Here is a 20,072-nt window from a genome sequence, read left to right as displayed (position 1 = left end):
CTTGCTACCCCCCTCGCGTAGAATTATTTACTTCCGACACGCTCGTATTTGCGTACGATGTGAATCCACTGCTTCTTGGCGCCCAGTTCGCCGTGCACCGGCACGGCCAGCGCTCCCGCCGTGTAGGGAAGTGTACTGGCGAGCATGTGATCTCCCTTCCGCCCAGGCCCCGAGCGCGGTACCCAGCGAGTAGAGCGCGCCACGGCGACTCCGAGCGTCCAGCCAGGGAAGACGCAGCGGCGCGCGCTACTCCGGCTCGCGCGGCTGCCTCCCGGCTCAGCCTTCCTCTCTCGCCCTCGCAGAGGCCCCACCATCCCAGGCTCCTGGGCGGCCCCGAGCGGGGGAGGGGCAGGAGGAGGGGCTCCTCAGGGAGCGGCGGGGAATTCCCCCTTCCACCGAACGTTCCCGATTGTTCACCGTCCTCACGTCAGCAGCAGGGGGTAATCCCCGACTCCAGCTGCTCCTGACGTCACTGCACGGAGCCACCGCCCCCCACGCGCCCCTACCTCCGGGGCTTCCTCGACGCTCCGCCCCTAGACGTAGCCACGCCCTATTCCCCTCCCCCCCAGCCGCCCGACGTAGAGGGCGGAGCTTTTTCGGCCGGAGCGTGAGCGGTAGCTTGGGCCAGAAGGTTCTCTGGTGGAGGCGCTCCTCCTGCTGCCCCGCCCAGTAGGTTCGTTCGCACCGCTTCTTCCACACCCTTTCTCCCTCCTCCTTCTCCTCGCCCCGCCTTTCCCCTCCCTTCTCCTCAACCCCTCTAGTTCCTTCCCCGCCTCGCCACCTTCCACGATCTCGCGAGACTTGACCCAGAACATTGCGGATCGGGTCGGCGCCATTTTGGGACTGAGACTGGTTGTGGGGGAGGGAAAAGCGGCAAAAGGGGATTATTCAAAGTACCGAAAAACCTCCTCCCGGGATCGAGCGCAGCGGCACCCCCAGGCCAGGGGCACCTCTGGTGTGGCAGAAGGTAACACCGTTCTCTTTGCTCCGCGCTGGAGTCTGGGGGAAGAAGGGGGTGCCCCTGTCGGCGTTGGGGTTTGAGGGGTCGGGAGCGGCGTTGGCGGCGCGAGGTGTGAGGCTGCCCGCGGACGCGGTGTGTGTGTGGGGGGTGGGTGGCGGAGAGCAAGGAGAGAGAGACGGAAGGACGGCGCTGAGAGAGGCCCCTTTAGATATTTACTCGGCCGCGGTGGAGTGGGGGTGGCGGTTGTGGGGAGGGGGTGGATGGCTTAGGCTTGGTGGCCGGGGGATGTTTGGCGGAGGCTGAGAACGGATCCGACGCCTTCCGTGCTGGGTCTTCCTTCCTCCGGCCTCTCGCACACGCCCGCCTCCTTTGGCACTACTGCTTCTCTCAGAGGGCCGAGGGAGTCGGGGCCGAGTTGTGGCCTTCGCTTGTTTCTTCAGTAGCGCGCCCGCTCTTTCCCTTCCCGGGTCCGTGGTCCTTGCTGTGTATTGAGTCTAATGCTACCATGTACCCCGGAGTCCTGTGGGGCCTGAAGGGACCTATTCTGGTTTTGGAGAGGACCACTCTAAATGGGATTTACGAGCACGGTTTGGTACCTTCCACCCCCTCAGTGTTGGGAGAAACCTGTTTTAATTCAAGGAAATGGGGACCGACACCTTTATGCCGCAGAAGCCGGGAAGTCTCACCCTCAGGCAAGTTTAAGGAATGTTCTTGCCCCATTTCTCACCTCCCTACTTTCTACACTTCGTGGGGAAAATATGTCTTTTCATTTAGACATTTCTGATTTGGAGAGAGCGTCTTTCTCTTTATATCCCCTTTTTTCCCCAAGTTGCATTTACTAATGCTCCATGGCACCAAACCGGCCTGTTCTTCTCTTCGGGCCCAGTGAACTGAAAATAGAGAAAATCTTTTTTAAGGTTGTGGGGCAGTTTCATAGTTTTTAATTTTTACGCGAAAAGTGTAGGAAGTTTATGTAATTCCCCTGTATTATATGCGCACCCTCTTCCCTATTGAAATCACTCCTTGTTCTCCGTAACATTATTTCCCACCTTTTCTTTATTCTGAAGTCTTTTTCATCCAGTAAGCTGTTTTGGGGCGCTTGCTTGGGCTGAGCCTTTTTTCAGACCCCAGTAGAATTTTGTAGAAGTGAGTTTCTCTCCAGAAGTTGACTCTTCAAGATGGGGGTTAATTTTTAGCTCAAAATTAAAATTCAGTGTGTAATTTAAGTTTTTTTTTTTTTAATAACTTTTACAGGTGATTGAATTACTCATATATGAAGATCATCTTCTAGATTTTGTGTAAAAGGCCCCGGATATTTGAAGTGGCCATTTTGGGATTACAATGTTTTTGGATTATTTGTCCCCAGAAGTTTATTAAAAGTGGCAAGAATCATCTCTGAAGTGAATTTATAGTAATTGAACAATTCTACAAGCTGCTTAAAGAGACCCAGGCATTTCTTCAGTATTTTGGTTCAAACAGATTATATAACTGGTTAAATTATTTCAGCTGGTGGTGTTTTTGCCTCTTCCCCCACCCCCATCCCTCTCCTTTAGTTGTTTTTCAGCCAAAACTGTAAGATATGTTTGATTTGTGTACTGAATAGTTTCAGCAGTTTCAAATTACTGTTTAAATATTGCTGAAGTTTCTTGGCAGTTTATTTTTACCTTTATTAAAAATTTAAGGAATTTTTGACCTCAGCCCTTTTCATGTCACAATGGGACAGCTTTTCTAAATGAAGACATTGAAAGAATACAGAGTTTTTTCCGTTTTATCTTTTATTTACGAGGAAATTTAAGATGTTGCAGTTTTCCAGCAGCATGGTAGTATTGAGATAGCTATGTGTCTCTATATGCTGAAGTTTAGGCATGCTCTTCAGATGTGAAATTTTCTTTTTGTTTTTGCTTTTTTGCTCATAAATTGGATATTTCATCTGGAGTGGATAAATACAACAGTGAAAAGTACATGGAATAATAAAGAAGACTTTAAAATCTTAAATCCAAGGAACTTGGCTAATTCTGGAGATAGCCATATGAAAACTTTAAAACAGAAGTATGGGTAGCTGACTTGAAGTAACTCTATGTCAAATAGTCATAGGTTAAGTATCTTCAAAGAACTTGGATATTATTTCAGAGGATACAAAATAAAAAAACAAACTGGAAAACATAAAGATTACAGAGAAAAAACCAACACCTTCCTGTGCAGTCCTGTTGGAATTTGTAAGTATTATATGGTGAGCAAATCATACATTCATTTGTAACTGTAATGAGAGTCAAGTTTATTCTGTTTGGAAGCCTTTCAGTTTTTTGGAACAATACTGTTTGGCTACAATTTCCTGGACAGTCTGAAGACTACCATTAAGTAAATTGAAATGCAAAAAGAGTTAAAATTTTAAGAATATTTCAGATCACACAGTACTTTTTTTTTTACGTTTTTGTGCTTATGAAGTGAAAATCCTTGTGAGTATTCATCTTAATTTTTATGGATTCATAGATTGGTAAAAAGGTTAGGAAAAAACAAATATTTCATGTGTCTTGCTAGCTAGTTTACTTTCTGAATGTGAGTTGAGGCTGCTTTCTAAAAAGTGAGTTTAGAGTTGCTGTTTAGTTTGGTAGTTCAGAGTAAATTATAATGTATGACTTGGTTTTTAAGCCTGATTTTCATAATAATTCATAATTCTTTTAAATAACTTGATATATTTTCTTTTTGGAAGGTTATGCTGGTCAAGTTTATAAACAAAACTTTTTTAAAAAGTTGGAAGTATTTCTGTAGTAGATCCTTTGAAAAACAAGGATTATGTTTTAATAATACTTAAAATTTCAGTATTGAATAGTAGTGTTTTTAGTTACACTTAGTTATTATATAGTTTTTCAGTGATTCCTAGGCATAGGAATGTTTGTTACTAAAAAAACCAGTAAAATTTATTTTTTAGACGCTGTTAGTGATATATCAGTGTAGCTAAAATTAGTTTATTTCATTTAATTATCTTTATTGGGTAAACAATTATAATTTTGAACATCTTACAAAGATGGCTTTATAATTGTCAGTTGCTCTCTTTATTCCAAAACAGAACTTTTTTTTCTATGCTACTGAATCCTTTTATCTCACTTAGAGCAGAAGATTGTAGGTATTCTGTGTTTATTTTCTATCTAAAATTGAGATTAGAATTAATTCCCTCTGTTAAAATAGACTGGGTTATTTGTGTTTTGTCTGTCAGAGCTGTGTGTAGTACTTCTCATCAAGCGTCCACCTTGATTTATATTTAAAAAAATGGCGAGACCGTTCTCCACCTTTTCGCTTCAGAGAGACTATTATATGCATTTCTGAATTTAATGGCTTCAAGTTACTTGTCTAGGAATACGCCTCTTAAATGTGATTAAAAAAAGTTGAAGTGGAAATAAATGGTCTTTTTTCATAGAAAAGAACATTATTTATGGTTATTTTCCTTTAAATTATTCCTACTGATGTTACTCAAAGCCATGATATCAGGATCAAGATAATTCCAGAGACAGGGTTTTTAAGAATTAACGTTAATCTTTGAATAGTCTAACATTAGTGAACTTTGCTTACAGCAATTGTTCATGGACAGATTTACTTACTTGAATGTTTTGGTAAATACTATATTCTTGGCATCAAAATAGATAGCAATAGTAATTGGAACAATTACTAGGCTGCTTCTCCCCAACCTCTCCTGCACCTTTTTCCTTCCTATCTACCCTACTCCTTTTTTTTTTTTTTTTAATCTCCTGTGCCTAGACTGTAGGTTTAAACATAATAATCATGGTAATTAACATTTATAGATGATTGTGTCATGTATTTTACCGTGAACTTTACATAGTATACTTTAGCTCTTAGAATAATTCTGTGAAGAAAGTGCTATTATAGTTACGGTTCTGCAGGTGAGAGAATTAAGATTTTGGGAGATTGAGTCTGGGAGAAAGTAATTTGGTTAGGACCAAGGTTAGGCAGAAGTCTTGACCAAATCTCCAACTCTCACTGGAGGGCTCCATATTCTTAATCACTGTGCTATATTGCTTTCTTGTGAATTGTACTTTATTAACTCCTTTTTGGGCGTTATCTCTGATATTTTTGTTTTTTTCTTCTATATACTGCTTCTTTTTGGTTAATATTGATTACAAGTGGAACTTGAAGTTAAGCTGAATCCTCTTTGCACAGGTATGAAGCTGAATGCCTGTTAGCTTTTGCTTTTTCTCTGAGATGAGTCCATAGATTTTTGTGCTTAAAGTTCCTGACATTTGAGAATGGAGGAAGGGAGGAATAGTAAGGCAATAACAGGAGTGAGCAGCAGAAGAAAGAAAAACGAAATTTAGAGAGTTACAGAGGGAGTAAGTATGGGAACTTTTAGTCTGAGAGTAAAGTTAGCAAGTGAAGATGTAGCTGAAACCCAGGCCAGATTGTCTTTGACATAACCACCTTTTGTCTGTTTAATATTTGATAAAAATTTTTAGATAACAATTTAGATCCAGGTAAGGGTAGCAATGTAGAAAAAGGGAAATGGCTGGGAGTCCGAAGGGAGACTTTTTTGGTTTAGTGTTTGGAAGATCTAGAAAGGGGCCTGGGTAACCTTGTGTATTTACCTAATCTCTTTGGTCTTGGGTTTTCCAGAAAACTGTTGGAAATAATTTATATGAAGGCTTTTGGTTAATTGTGAAGTATAATATAGGTGTAATGTTTTATTTTGATTTTCAGTATTTTGAGATTTCTGATATATACATGTCAGGTCAGTATTTGTTATAGTCTGAAGTTGTTTCTTCCATTCGTGCCCCGTCCTTCCCCACTTCCAGTTTCATTTATTATCCTAGCTTGGTCCTAGATGAGGAAAGTACCGAACTAACTCATCTCTTTGCCTTTAGCGCCATTCTCTTTTTTTGTGTGTAGTCTCTCACGTGGCCAGAGAAATCTATCTAAAGTGTAGCTCTTGGGTTTCAATACTTCAGCAGCACTTAGGGTGGTGGATTTGGCGTATTTAGGGAGAGAGGGTTGGAAAGAGATGTATTCCCTGTCCCCTTCTCCCCATTTTTAACTGTTTTATATGTCATGGCTTCCTGATGTCAATTTTCTTGGGCTGCATAGGTGGGTGTGGGAGACTGGTTTGAAAACTCCAAAATCCATCATTTTGGGGGTGCCTATATACTTTTCTGGGGAGCAGGTCCATTACTTGGGATAGGAGCCTCATGAGAAACAAAATGCTAGAATTACTGATAAACCTTTTGTGGTTGGATATTTTTCAGTTTTACCTGCTTGCTTTTCCCCTTTTTTGTTAGCTGCCACACCCACAAGAATAGTTACAGGCTTTTGTTCTATATCCTTTCAACTAATTGCTAGTTTTTACATCTTTTTATACAAGGTATCCCACTCATTTTCTTGTTCTTGAGTCATCTTTCTGTTCAGAGTTTGGTGAGTACGATGTTTTGGTGTTTAATTTTCTGCCCTTTAATTCAGTTTACAGATTATATTTTTTGAAACCTTTTTTAAAGGTTTTTCCCGTACTTATTTTTAGCAAGAACAAGGTTTCAGTTTGTTAAATATGTCATGTTTCCTTTGAAACTCAGAACTTGCAAATAGACTAAGAATTTCTTAAACTGAGGGATGCCTGGATGGCTCAGTCTGTATAAGTGTCTCTTGATCACACTTCAGGTTTTTTTTTTTTTTTTTTTTAAGGCGAGAGCGAGACAGCGAGAAGAGGCGGGGGGTGGGCAGAGAGACTTTTTTTTTTTTTTTTTTAAAGATTTTATTTATTTATTTGACACAGAGAGAGAGAGTGAGAGCCAGAGCACACAAGCATGGAGTGGCAGAGGGAGAGGGAGAAGCAGGCTCCCTGCTGAGTAGGGAGCCAGCTGTGGTGCCAGATACCAGGACCCTAGGATCTTGACCTGAGCCGAAGGCAGTTGTTTAACCAACTGAGCCACTCAGGTGTCCCAAGGGAGAGAGAGAGAGAGAGACACTTTATTTTATTTATTTATTTGTATATTTTTTAAAGATTTTTAAAAATTTATTTGACAGAGATCACAAGTAGGCAGTGAGGCAAGCAGAGAGAGAGGGGGAAGCAGGCTCCCCGCTGAGCGGAGAGCCCAAGGCCGGGCTCGATCCCAGGACTCTGGGATCATGACCTGAGCCAAAGGTAGAGGCTTTAACCCACTGAGCCATCCAGGCACTCCTCGAGAGAGACTTTAAAGCAGGCTCCTTGCTGGGCTCCAGCTCAGGCTCTCCTGAAATTATAACCTGAGCCAAAATGAAGACTGTGATGCTTAACTGAATGAACCACTCAGGCACTCCTCGGCTCAGGTCTTGATCTCAGGATGTTGAGTTCAAGGCCCTGTGTTGGTCTCCACATGGAGCCTACTAAAAAAAAAAAAAAAATTCTTAAACTGAAAAATTGTCTTTACAGATGCATACTAGTTAAATTAGTTTGCTTTTCAATGAGTATAAATACTCTCTTAATGAGTGAGTTTAAAAAAAGTAATAGTTATTATCTCACGTGATATCTGTGGGTCACAAGTTTGGCAGCAGTTTACCGGAGTGGTTTTGGCTCCCTCTAGGTCTTCCGTAAAGTCTCTGATATGGTTATCAGAGCTACTGATATTTGAAGGCTTGAGTGGGGCTGGAGGATCTTTTTCCAAGATAGTGTACTACTCATTGGCCGGGAAGCAGTTGATGGCTGGCTGTCTGGAGGACAAAGTTCCTTACCACATGGTGGATCTCCTTTCACCTCCTTGGGGTTTTTTTTGTTTGTTTTAGTAATCTGTACGCTCAGCTTGGGGTTCGAACACAGAACCCCAAGATAAAGAGTTGCATTCACTGAGCCAGCCAGGCGCCCCTCCTTGAGTTTCTTTAAAATGTGGCAGCTGTAGTTCCTGGAGCAAGTGATCTCAGAGATCGGTAGAAGCCAGTATATCTGTTGTGACCTGTTCCAGAAGTCATTTCTGCCACATTCTTTTTGTTCCAAGCAAGTCATTAAGTCTAGCCCGAAACCAAGGGAGTGTAGTTAGGTTTCGTCTGTTTTCAAAAGAATTTGTGGACATGTTCACAAAAAACCACAGTAGGAAATCTTTCCCAACCAGTAGTCGTCAGCATAATTAGAATTAGCCAGTCTTTACTCTACAGTTAGTAGGTTGGGCTGTTAGAACTTTAGAGAAGAAAGCATATTCTAAATTTATATAAATTCAGATTTAAATCTTTGTACATTTATAGTCATAGTCTGAGCTTTTGAGATAAGGTTTGTTTCCGCTTTCATACTAATCTTCCAGTCACTGTAATGCGGGAAATTTATCATGGCGGAAGAAAACCCATATATGTATATTTAAGTGGTGTTGAGTACATTCACATTGTTGTGCATTCATGACTACCTTTCAGTTCCAGAACTTTTCATCTTTCCAAAGAGAAACTCTGTTTACCCATTAACCATTAACTTTACATTTCCAGCCTCCCTCGCCCCTGGAAATCACTATTCTACTTTGTATTTTTATGAATTTCTGATGTAGGTACTTAGTGTAAGTGGGATTGTGCAGTATTAGTTTTGTAACTGGTTTATTTCAGCTTGCATAGTGTCTTCGAGGTTCATCCATGTTGTTGTATGTGGTAGAATCAGTTTCCTTCCTTTTTAAGACAAAAGAATAATCCATTGTGTGTATGTATCACATTTTGTTTATCCATTTATCTGTAAACTGACATTTTGGTTATATCTACCTTTCTGAGATGATGACTAATGCTGCTGTGAACATGGGTGTACAAATACTTGTTTGGATTCCTGCCATTTTTTTTTTTTTTTTTTTTTTTTAATTCCTGCTTTTAGTTCTTTTGGGTATATACCAGAAGTGGAATTGCTGGTTCATATGGTAATTCTATTTTTAATTCCTTGAGGAACCACCATACTGTTTTCTATCAAGGCTGCACTATTTTTTATTCCTACCAGCAGTGCACATGGGTTCCATTTTCTCCATATTCTTTCTGACATTTGTTGTTCTCGATGTTTTTTGTAGTAGCCATCCTAGTGGTTATGAAGTGGTATCTCATTGTGGGTTTGATTTGCGTTTCTCTAATGATTATTGATGTCTTTTTATTTGCTTATTGGCCATTTTTTCTCTTTGAAGAAAGGTGTATATAAGGTCTTGAACTGTTAATAAATTTGAGTTTTAGGAGTTCTTGATATATTCTGGAAATCAGCACCTGTCACGATGACTCGATTTTGATAACTGTTATTTATCAACGTTTACCACATTGCTGGCTGTTTAAGCCCTTTAAGTGAATTAATAACTACTACTTTTTTTAAAGATTTTATTGACAAAGAGAGAGCACAAGTGGGTGGGGGAGCAGGCTCCCTGCTGAGCAGAGAGCCCTATGTGGGGCTGGATCTCAGGACCCTGGGATCATGACCTGAGCTGAAGGCAGAGGCTTTAACCCACTGAGCCACCCAGGTGTCCCTGAATTAACTACTTTAATCCTGATAGTTTGTGTGGGTGGGAATGTCTTACTGTTCTTATTTTACAAATGAGAAGATGAAAGCACAGAGATTTAAGTCACCAGGGTCACACAATCAGTAAGTGGTATTTCTGAACCTACATATTCTGGATATCTAGAGCCTAGACTTCTGACTATGATGGCTCATAGTTAAAGTTTTTATGAGGAAAGTGTAGAGAAAGCATACTCTGTTTCAGGACTGAGAAGGTATTTTATTCTTAGCTAGCTATTAAATTTTTCTTTTCCTTAGTGAGATACAGTTGTGACTTTTTAAAAAAATAATACATTGTTAACATGGGTTTATTCCCATTCAGGAATATCTTCCTTTTGGATCATTTAATAACCAATGTTCACAGTATTTTAGATTAGGAATTGCTTTTCCCAGTTGCCATGTAAAATAAGTGCTATTTCCATTTAGTGATTTTAAGAAACTTGGAGATTAATTTACCTAAGGTCATCAGTAAGTGACAGAGTTGGGATTTGAATTTTGTTATCTGTATTCTTTTTTTTTTTTTTTAAAGAATTTATTTATTTATTTGACAGAGAGAGATCACAAGTAGATGGAGAGGCAGGCAGAGAGAGAGAGAGAGAGAGGGAAGCAGGCTCCCTGCTGAGCAGAGAGCCCGATGTGGGACTCGATCCCAGGACCCTGAGATCATGACCTGAGCCGAAGGCAGCGGCTTAACCCACTGAGCCACCCAGGCGCCCATCTGTATTCTTTTTTAACAGTTAATTTTTGTAGTCTTCTAAGTAGATCTTACTCTGGTATAGCACTGTCCAATTGAACTTTGTGAAATGAGGGAAGCATTCTATGTTTTCACTGTTCAGTATGGTAATTGCTAGACATATGTCCTTATTTGAAATGTGGCTAGTGCAGATGAGGAAGTGAACTTTAAGTTAAATTTTAATGCAAATTTAAACAATAGCATGTGGCTACTAGCTGCCATATTAGACAGCATAGTTCTGTAGACAGTGATACAGAATCCAGTCAGATCCATAGAACTTTTGTAACAAGTACTTTTAAAAGTCCCCTTTATTAACCTGACATAAAATTTTATGCACATAAGATCATATTAATACGCTTCTAAAGTAAAAAAGATATGGTGGTTACAATAATGAATTTTAATATGTAGTAGCACAGATGTGACAGTTCTAGAATACTAATATTTCCAAAACATTCTCACAGATTTGCAAAACACTCTGTTTGGCCTTCTTAAAAGAAACAAGTGACTGGTGTTTGTAAGTATTTCTGTCCTTTTAGGAAGAAAAGTCTGTCCGGTGGATTAATAATATGTTGGTTAGAGTATGTTTCATTTATCTTTCTAATACTAACTGCCATTTCAGTTGAATGGGCAGTTAGCCAACATTAAAGCTATCGTATAATGTAGTGACAGTATTTGGTACTTGTAGAAATGATCAAAAGAAAAGTAATTATCAGTTTTTCTCTACCACGAATTGAAGGTATCGGGTTCTCTGCTTGGTGGGGAGCCTGCTTCCCTCTCCCTCTCTCTGCCTTCCTCTCTGCCTACCTGTGATCTCTGTCTGTTAAATAAATAAAATCTTTAAAAAAAAATTAACATTTTAGTAGTTGGTTTCTACGAAAGAATGTGTGCATATTCATTTCTTAATGGAATGCAAACCCATTTTTAAACTAGGTATATTGAGATATACTTTACATACAGTAAATTCACTCTAAGTGTACAGTTTGAAGGTTTTTAAAAAACATATCAGTTGTGTAATCCCACCACCTGAGAATGTGGAATGTTTACATCACCCAGAAAGTTACCCTGTTGTCCTTTACAGACCGTCCTCTTCCCTCACCCCTATTCTGTAGAAACCACGTTTGTTTTTCTTGTCTTTTGTGTTGAGAATTGTTTTCCAGAATTTCCTATAGAGGGACCAAACACTGTATACTTTCGTTTCTGACTTCTTTCATGCATATTATTGCATGTATTATAATCCATATTTTTTATGGCTAAGTGGTATTCTCGTGTGGATACACAATAAATGTTTATCCATTCTTTGGTTGCTAGACAATTGGATTGTTTCCATGTTTGACTTACTGTGAATAGAGTTTGTGTGAACATTTGCTTATTAGATTTGGTGAGGAGAAGGGTTTTCCTTTCTCTTGGGAAAATTACTCAACAACGTGATTGCAGGGTTGTATGAATTTTGTGTATTTGACTGCTAAAAACTTGCCAGTGTCTGTTAACAGAGTGCTGAACCATTTGCGTTTGCACAGCAATATATGTTACATAGTTCTGCATTCTTGCCAGTATTTGATGTCTTTCAATTTTATCTGTGGAGTGAGTATATGATTTGAATTTGCATTGTGGGTATTTTTTGTTTTGTTTTGTTTTTAAAGGTTTTATTTATTTATTTGACAGCACAAGTAGGCACAGAGGCAGGCAGAGAGAGAGGGGGAAGCGGGCTCCCTGCTGAGCGGAGAGCTGGATGCGGGGCTGGATCTCAGGACCCTGGGATCATGACCTGAGCTGAAGGCAGAGGCTTTAACCCACTGAGGCGCCCCTGCATTGTGGTTTTAGTTTATTTACCTAATGATGTGTTTTGGTGGTGTCCAGATCTTTTGCCCATTTAAAAACGATGAGATTGTCTTGTTGAATTGTAAGAGTTATTTATGTATTTTGGATACATGTATATGAGATACATGTTTTGCACATAATTTCTCTTAGTCTGTGTTTCGCCATCATTTTCTTTCTTAAGTCTTAAGATTTTATTTAAGAGAGAGCATGCACTAGCATGGGGGAAGGGCAGAGGGAGAGGGAGCAGCAAGAACCCCTGCTGAGCAGGAAGCCAGAATCGGTCGTGATTTGATGGGAAGACTCTGGAATCAGCCCTGAGCAGAAGGCAGCCGCTTAACTGAGACACCCAGGCTCCCTGCCATCATTTTCTTAATAGTGTGTTTTGAAGAATAGGTATTTTAAAGTTTGAAGTAAAATTGTTTTTTTTGTGTGTGTCCTAAAAAATCTTTCCTTGACCCAAGGTCACAGGATTTTCTCCTCCTTTCCAATAGAAATTTTGTAGTTTAGCTTATACTTTTGGGTCTGTGATGTGTTTTGAATGATTTTTTTTTTTGGGGGGGGTGTGTGGTGTGAGCAAGGTTTGAGGTTTTCTTTTTCTTTTTTTTAATACTGTAGACAATGTCCAGTTGTCCCAGTTATTGTTGAGAAAGCTTTGTTACCCCTTCAATCACTTCAGAATAACGTCTGTTGAAAATCAGTTGCCTGTATGTGTGGAACTATTGATGTACTTACTGTCATTGCTATGTATTTTAAGTCTGTAGTTGATAAATATGGATGCTAGCATTTGCCTTTTTCTGCTTTATTTTAAAATCCTGATGACCTCTTTTTTTTTTTTTTAAGATTTTATTTATTTATTTGTCAGAGACCGAGGGGGAGAGAGCGAGAGAGCACAGGCAGACAGAGAGGCAGGCAGAGGGAGAAGCAGGCTCCCTGCGGAGCAAGGAGCCCGATGTGGGACTCGATCCCAGGATGCTGGGATCATGACCTGAGCCGAAGGCAGCTGCTTAACCAACTGAGCCACCCAGGCGTCCCACCTCTTTCGTTTTTTAAAAAATCTTTTATAGGAAATGAGGACTGAAATTGTTTTTATGGGACTGTGAAGTAAGACCTGTTGCAAAATAATGCCATCTTGAATTGATAAGACAGTCTGTGTGGCTTGAGGTGTTAGGTAGTATATAATTTATACTTGAACATACTTTGAAATAAATGACAGTATTTCTGTGTTGGAGGTGAGAAAGGAGGATGCAGACTAGCAACTTAATTGACCTTTAAAACTTCGATTCACCAGAGGTTCTGGGATTTCTTGAGTGTTAGTCTGCTAGAGAAGATGTTCATTGCCTCAGTAGATGTTTTTATGCCTACTCTATGCCTGCTGTTTAATTTGTGCCGAGCATTTAGTAGCAAATGAGGCAAAAATGTAAGATTCCTGAACTTTACTTGGTTTGCTCTGTTCTGTGAATGCAGAGTAAAAAGAGTCTTTAAATTTGAATTGTGGTTTCATCCCTTCTAGTAAATAATAGCTATTTGATGATGGCCAGGGCAGCCTTTATAAGACTCTTATTTCTTGCCCTAATAAAACTGGTTCTTTTCTTGCTTCACAAGGTTATCAGTAGACTCAAGTTAAATAAGTGCTGAATGCTTTGAAATTGTAAAATGATACAGACTTTATTTAGCAGTATTGTTACCGCTGCCTCCCATAGATAGTAGTGGTTGAGGGCCATTATGATCAGCCAGGAGGAATAAGACTGGAGTGAGAGCATAGGTAAATGTAAATTGAAAGGATAGAACTAAACAAATCAGTTTTATTTATTTATTATTCTTAAAAAGATTTTATTTATTAGAGAGAGAGAGAGAAGGGGGATGGGAAAGACAGAAGGAGAAGCAGAGAACGTGAGGAGGTGGTGCTCTCAATCCCAGGACCCTGGAATCATGACCTGAGCTGAAGGCAGATAAATGCTTAACCAACTGAGCCACCAAGGCACCCCAAATGAGATATATTTAGATTGCATTTTATAATATGTTTAAAATTGATGAAAACAGAATGCATTACATTTTTCTGAGGTAATATTTATGTAACCTGGGAAATGGTACCATAGTTTATTATATGCAAATGATCTCAAATTTAAATCTGCAGTCCACCTCTCTTTCCCATATTCTACTCTTGTAATTTAACGGCCTTCTTGGCCTCTTCACTTATTTTACAAATTTAATATATCCCAAACTGCACTTTTTGAGTCTTTTAGCTCCATACTGTCTCCATTCTTTCTTTGTTCAGTAAATGGCATCACAGTTCATCTGTTCAAGCTGAAAAACTTGGAAATTACCTTTGATTTCTACTTTTCCTCCTGTCTAAACATTAAGCAAATCTATTTGAAATAAGTCCTTTTTTATTCCACTGCCATTGTACTTGTTCAAGCCACCATCTTCTCTATTGCTGTAGCCTTATAACTTTGTTTCTCTGCCATTCTTGCACCCCTGTAGTTTATTATTCACAGAGCAGGGTGTTCCCACTGGACCTGAGAATAACATGCAGACTCTACCCTGTAAGAATTATTTGTTCCCTCCATTTCTTCTTAGGCTATTTGCCTTTTAGGGCCCTCTTTCTCTTCCTTCAACACACTGCCCATTTTCCTTCCTGTCTTAGGGCCTTTATGCTTGCTTATTCTTTCCCTTTGTTGGCTTAGTTTTAGTTTATGTGTTAGATTCTAGGTGACTCTCTAATCGTTCTGTGTAAAGTGGGCAGCCCTCCTTCCTATACCCTTTGGTTTCTCTTAACGGATTATCCTATTTATTTCTTTGAGTGCACAGTCTCTATCTGGCTTACTTTCACTCATACTTACCACATACTCTTCTGAGGGCAGGGGACCTTGTCTCATTTATTTGTTATATCCTTAGCACACTTACTTGCAGAGTAAAAGAATTAACATCTTAGATAATTTAGGTTGACTTATTTTTCCCCAGAATTGAGTATGTGCAGTTAGTATTTTTATTATAGAACTGCAGTTTAAGTGTTTGGGGACTAGGAGAAATTTGTTAGGGGATTATTTATAGCCTAGTTGATTCGTTGTCACATTATTTAGAAGCTGTTTTATCTGCCTAGACTTAAATAATTTGTTGTATGAGCTTCTAGTCTGGTTGCTAGATTATAAAGACTGGTTTTGGATTTGCTGTAAGCATCCTGAAGGGACTGATAAGGGCTTATTCATTATGACCTTGCCTTTAAAAATGTTCCCTAGGGGGGGCGTCATTAGGTATCTGCCTTCAGCTCTGCTGGGGTCATGATCCCAGAGTTCTGGATTGGAGCCCCAAATCTGGCTGCCTGCTCAGCAGAATGCCTGCTTCTCCCTCTCCCACTCCCCCTGCTTGTGTTTCCTCTCTTTGCTGTGTCTCTCTTCGTCAAATACATAAATAAAATCTGGGGGAAAAAAATTTCCCTAGGGGTACCTGGCTGGCTCAGTCAGTAGGGAGTGTTGACTGTTGATCTTAGGGTTGTGAGATTGAGCACCATGTTGGATGTGGAGATTATTAAAAAAAAAAAAAAAAAAATTAGGGGCGCCTGGGTGGCTCAGTGGGTTAAGGCTCCTGCCTTTGGCTCAGGTCATGATCCCAGGGTCCTGGGATCAAGCCCTGCATCTGGCTCTCTGCTCAGTAGGGATCCTGTTTTCCCCCCTCTCTCTGCCTACTTCTGATCTCTGTCAAATAAATAAATAAAATCTTTAAAAACAAATCTTAAATAAAAATGCTTCCTAGTTTGAACTGTTGAGTTGAAGGGATTAAAACCTAGTGAAATTGTCCTCTCAGGTTTAAAAAGATGAAACACTTTAGGTTTCAAGGAGTAACTTTGAAACAAGTGAATGAAAGGATTTTTGGCTCCTTTTTTTCAGAAATGAGAAAGGCCATGAGAATTCATTTATATTAACTAATTTTTTTTGAAGAGGAGATATAATCTTTACTCCTCAAATATACAAAAGAGATTTGTGCCCACAGAGTTTCAGTTATTTTTGATATTACAAATTTTCTCAGTGTGATCTTGATTTGGTTCTTTTTAAGAAGAGCATGTTAAAGGTTTCTTACAAGGGGCCTTATTTATTAAAGCTCTACAAGGATGCTAAACTTGAGGCTGTTACAGTGAGTGATGAAATAATTGTTTCATGGAATACTACTAGCTAGGTTGAAAACTACTTGAAAAATGCATAGTGAGATGTCTTAAGGACTTTCCATATGTAACTTAGTTGCCTTTGTTTTTCCCTCTAAGTCAACTGGTAGTTTTCAGATTTTTCACATGAATTACCCTTTGGTCTCTTCCATTAAAATGAGTTCTTAAAGGGACATTGTGGAAGTGGGAAAATGTGAGTGAAAACGTTTTCAACTTAGTCCTTTAAATTAGGATCTTCAAGGACAGTTTGATGAGAGGGCAGACAGTCTTTTGTGAACAGAGTTGGCTTAGGTTAGTAGAAAGCAAGTTATGATTGCAGTGGTAGCTCAAACTGTGTTTGGGAGAATGTGTTTCTTCTGTGTTTGAGAAGATTAAGATCTGTATTTTGTGTAAGGTTTGTTATAGCTGTAGGTCAGGGCAGTGCCTAACATGTGAAACTAAAACTTAGACTCAGAATTTAGAGAATTACCTAAATAGCTGTTATTAAGGCTAAAATGTTGTGTAAGGTAAGGTATCTACCCTAACATATTCTCCGTTAGTTTACAGTAATTTTGTATGTGTTTAGTGGTTAAGAGCTTCACTTAACACTCTTGACATTGGGAACTTTAAAATGTGTTTCACATCTGTATAAAAACCGTTTTTTTTTTTCTTTTTTAAAGATTTTTAAAAATTTGAGAGAGAGCACACGTGTGTGCATGTGCATGAGGGGTGGGAGGGGCAGAGTGAGAGGGAGAAGGCAGACCCCCACTGAGTTGGGGGCCTGATGTAGGGCTTGATCCCAAGACCTGAGAGATCATGACCTGAGCCAAGTCAAACACTTAACCAACTGAACCACCCAGGTGCCCCTGTATAAAAACCTGGTGTTCTGTTTTGTTTTGTTTTTTGAAGAGATATGCCAAAGCCCTAAACAAATTGCCTAGTTAATAGCATGTGTGTGTTTGTGTATGCATGTTTATGTATTCAGTATATATTTTAGGCTTTTGTCTTCATAATCAAAAAGTTAAGGTACTTGAATTTCCAAATTTTTCATTTCAAATCAAGGGTCCTGTCTCTGGACTGTTTCTGAAATGACTAGTTCGTAATGTTAGGCACATTTTCTTTTCTTTTTTTTTTTTTTTTTTTAAAGATTTTTATTTATTTCTTTGACAGAGACAGATCACAAGTAGGCAGAGAGGAAAGCAGAGAGAGGAGGAAGCAGGCTCCCTGCTGAGCAGAGAGCCCGATGTGGGACTCGATCCCAGGACCCTGAGATCATGACCTGAGCTGAAGGCAGAGGCTTTAACCCACTGAGCCACCCAAGCGCCCTAGGCACATTTTCTAAATTCATTTGTTGAAGCTTGTTTGCTGCCTTTGGGATGCTGCCTTTTAGTCTTACTTCAGAAAAAGATTGCTAGGGACGCCTGGGTGGCTCAGTTGGTTAAGCGGCTGCCTTCGGCTCAGGTCATGATCCCAGCGTCCTGGGATCAAGTCCCACATCGGGCTCCTTGCTCAGCGGGGAGCCTGCTTCTCCCTCTGCCTCTGCCTGCCTCTCTGTCTGCCTGTGCTTGCTCGCTCTCTCTCCCTCTGTTTCTGACAGATAAATAAAATCTTAAAAAAAAAAAAAAAGAAAAAGATTGGTAATGTTAGAGGATTCAAGAAATGATAAAGTTGAGTCAGAGTAAAGAGTATTTAAAATTACTTTGAATACATGTACCCAGTGCAAATTACAAGAAGTACAAGGGTTTTTAGAAGATAGTCACCCCCTCATGCCTCATTTCCCAGCTATAGTTCTTAGCTGAAGAAATCACTATTAAATTTATGCATTTTTCTGGAGAGACCTTATATGTATATGAGCACATTTTATTCTTTTTAATATAAGTAGTAACATGAGGTCCACCTTGCTCTATAGCTTTTTTACTTAAGGACATATCTTGGAAAGTTATTCCATATTTATATATGTAAAGCTTCCCTATTTTTATATTGGTGGCTTACTATAATTAACCAGATCTCTTTCGCTGTGCTTTCTTTTCTTTCTTTTTTTTTTTTTTTACTGTTTGAAACAATGCTAGTATCCTTGTAAATGTGGGGTACATTTTCTTTTTTGTTTTTAAGAGATTTTATTTGCTTATTTGTGAGAGAGAGAGAGAGAGAGAGAGAGAGAGGCGCCAGCACAAGCAGAGAGAGAAGCAGGCTCCCTCTGAGTGAGGAGCCAGATGTGGGATTCTATTCCAGGACCCTGGGATCACGACTTGAGCCAAAGGCAGGTGCTTAATTGACTGAGCCACCTAGACCTCCCTGGGGTACATTCTTCTAAGTGGAATTTCTGAGTGTAATTTTGAGAGCTATGCTAAATTGCTCTCCATAGAGGTATGCCAACTTAACAGTTTAGCAATTAATGTGGTATCAGACTTTTTACTTGGGCATTTTGCCTTTTTCTTTTGAATTAGAATGAAAATATTCATATGTAAGACCCTTTTCTGTCAACTCTTTATATGATTTTTTAAAGTTTTTTGTTCTCTTGATATGTAGGAACATTTGATGTATGAAGGGAAGTCAATCCTTTTTATGTGCTATTTGCGATAAGCATTTTCCCTCGTGGTTTTCTTTGACCTTGGTTGTGAATTTTGTCGATGTAGAATGCTTTTTGTGTTTATGCTTACAATTGCGATATAAATATATTTTTATCATTTGTTTTGTGTGTTGACTTAGAAAGGCTTTCCTTCCCCCTTCTGTGATAATAAAATTTTTCCCCACATTTTCTCATTTTTTTTTAAAGATTTTATTTATTTATTTGACAGAGAGAGATCACAAGTAGACAGAGAGGCAGGCAGAGAGAGAGAGAGGGAAGCAAGCTCCCTGCCAAGCAGAAAGCCCCATGCGAGCAGAAAGCCCCATGCAGGGCTCAGTCCCAGGACCCTGAGATCATGACCTGAGCCGAAGGCAGAGGCTCAACCTACTGAGCCACCCAGGCGCCCCCCACATTTTCTCTTTCTTACAATTAACTTTTGTTAGTGATTTTCTGTTTATTTCAGTCCTCAAATTTAGGATTTCTCCTGTTCTTTGTAAATAAATCTAATGTGAAGTTTCAGCATACTGTAACCAATTATGGAATTAATTTGATATTATCATAATTTAGTCTGCCGCATTTCACATTTTAGTCATTTGAGGATGATCCTTACCATTAATTGTGGCTTTTTTTTTTTTTTTTTTTAACCTGTAATTGCCACTTCTGGTACCAGGAAAAATGAGCTAATCGTGCTACTTTCTTCAGTTTCTTCCTCCCTCTGTTCCTTCATAATGGTATACATTCTTGTGGAGGAGAATTAAAATGCTGGCTTAGAGTAGCTGCTCCATAAATGTTTGTTGATGAATTCTGTCATTCAGCAAACAAATATTATCAGAAATGTTTCTTTATGGGAAGGAGAATCTTTTTAAGTTTATAAAGTAAAATGAAACTTGAAGATAAGTTACTTTGGTTACTTTCTGAAGTATATTTGGGGGGGATGTTGGGGTCTGGAGGTGGGAGTAGGGCAGAGCAGGAGAATGAGTTCAGTAATTTGTGTGGGAGCACATGAGAGATACTGACAGTGAACAGAAGAACATGGCTTTTGAGGCAGAAGGATTTAGAGTTCTTTCTGTCCAGGTCTTGGCATTACTGGCTTTGTAGCTTAGGGGTAAATTACTTATCTCTGGTGAATCTGCCCCCTTTTCAGAGAACATGTTTAAGCTGATCCCAGTATATCTTTTGTTCTTTTTTTAAGTGTATCTGTTTACCTCTTTTGAACTCTTGTAACTTTGGTATTTTTCTCTTGGTAAATACTTCAGGTAAATAATTTGCTATCCCTCAACTTTCCTGATAATGGATTTGAGGGTGCACCTTTTTTCTTTCTTTTTTTTTTTTTTTTTTTTAAATTTTTTTTTTAATTTATTTGACAGACAGATCACAAGTAGGCAGAGA

The 20,072-nt window shown here is 39.4% G+C and overlaps 1 protein-coding gene across 5 annotated transcripts in view; it reads left to right on the top strand.

Annotated features, from left to right (window-relative positions):
• Nucleotides 1-654: 654 nt before the first annotated feature.
• The window catches only part of GPBP1 (GC-rich promoter binding protein 1), a 76,360-nt gene continuing 56,942 nt past the window's right edge, over nucleotides 655-20,072 (top strand). The window contains exons 1-2 of one of the 5 annotated variants that reach the window (XM_032850240.1): nucleotides 655-673; nucleotides 2,216-3,177. The gene's annotated coding sequence lies outside the window, so the exon portion shown is untranslated. Of the gene's footprint in view, nucleotides 674-761; nucleotides 968-2,215; nucleotides 3,178-20,072 lie in introns of those variants that run through there. The other 4 variants (XM_032850257.1, XR_004381723.1, XM_032850230.1 and 1 more) reach the window with 4 other exon arrangements.

Source organism: Lontra canadensis, unplaced genomic scaffold (genome assembly GCF_010015895.1).
Source record: "Lontra canadensis isolate GAN:19392208 unplaced genomic scaffold, GSC_riverotter_1.0 scaffold4, whole genome shotgun sequence".
NCBI classification, from domain to species: domain Eukaryota; kingdom Metazoa; phylum Chordata; class Mammalia; order Carnivora; family Mustelidae; genus Lontra; species Lontra canadensis.
This window is presented reverse-complemented; position numbering and strand designations above follow the sequence as displayed.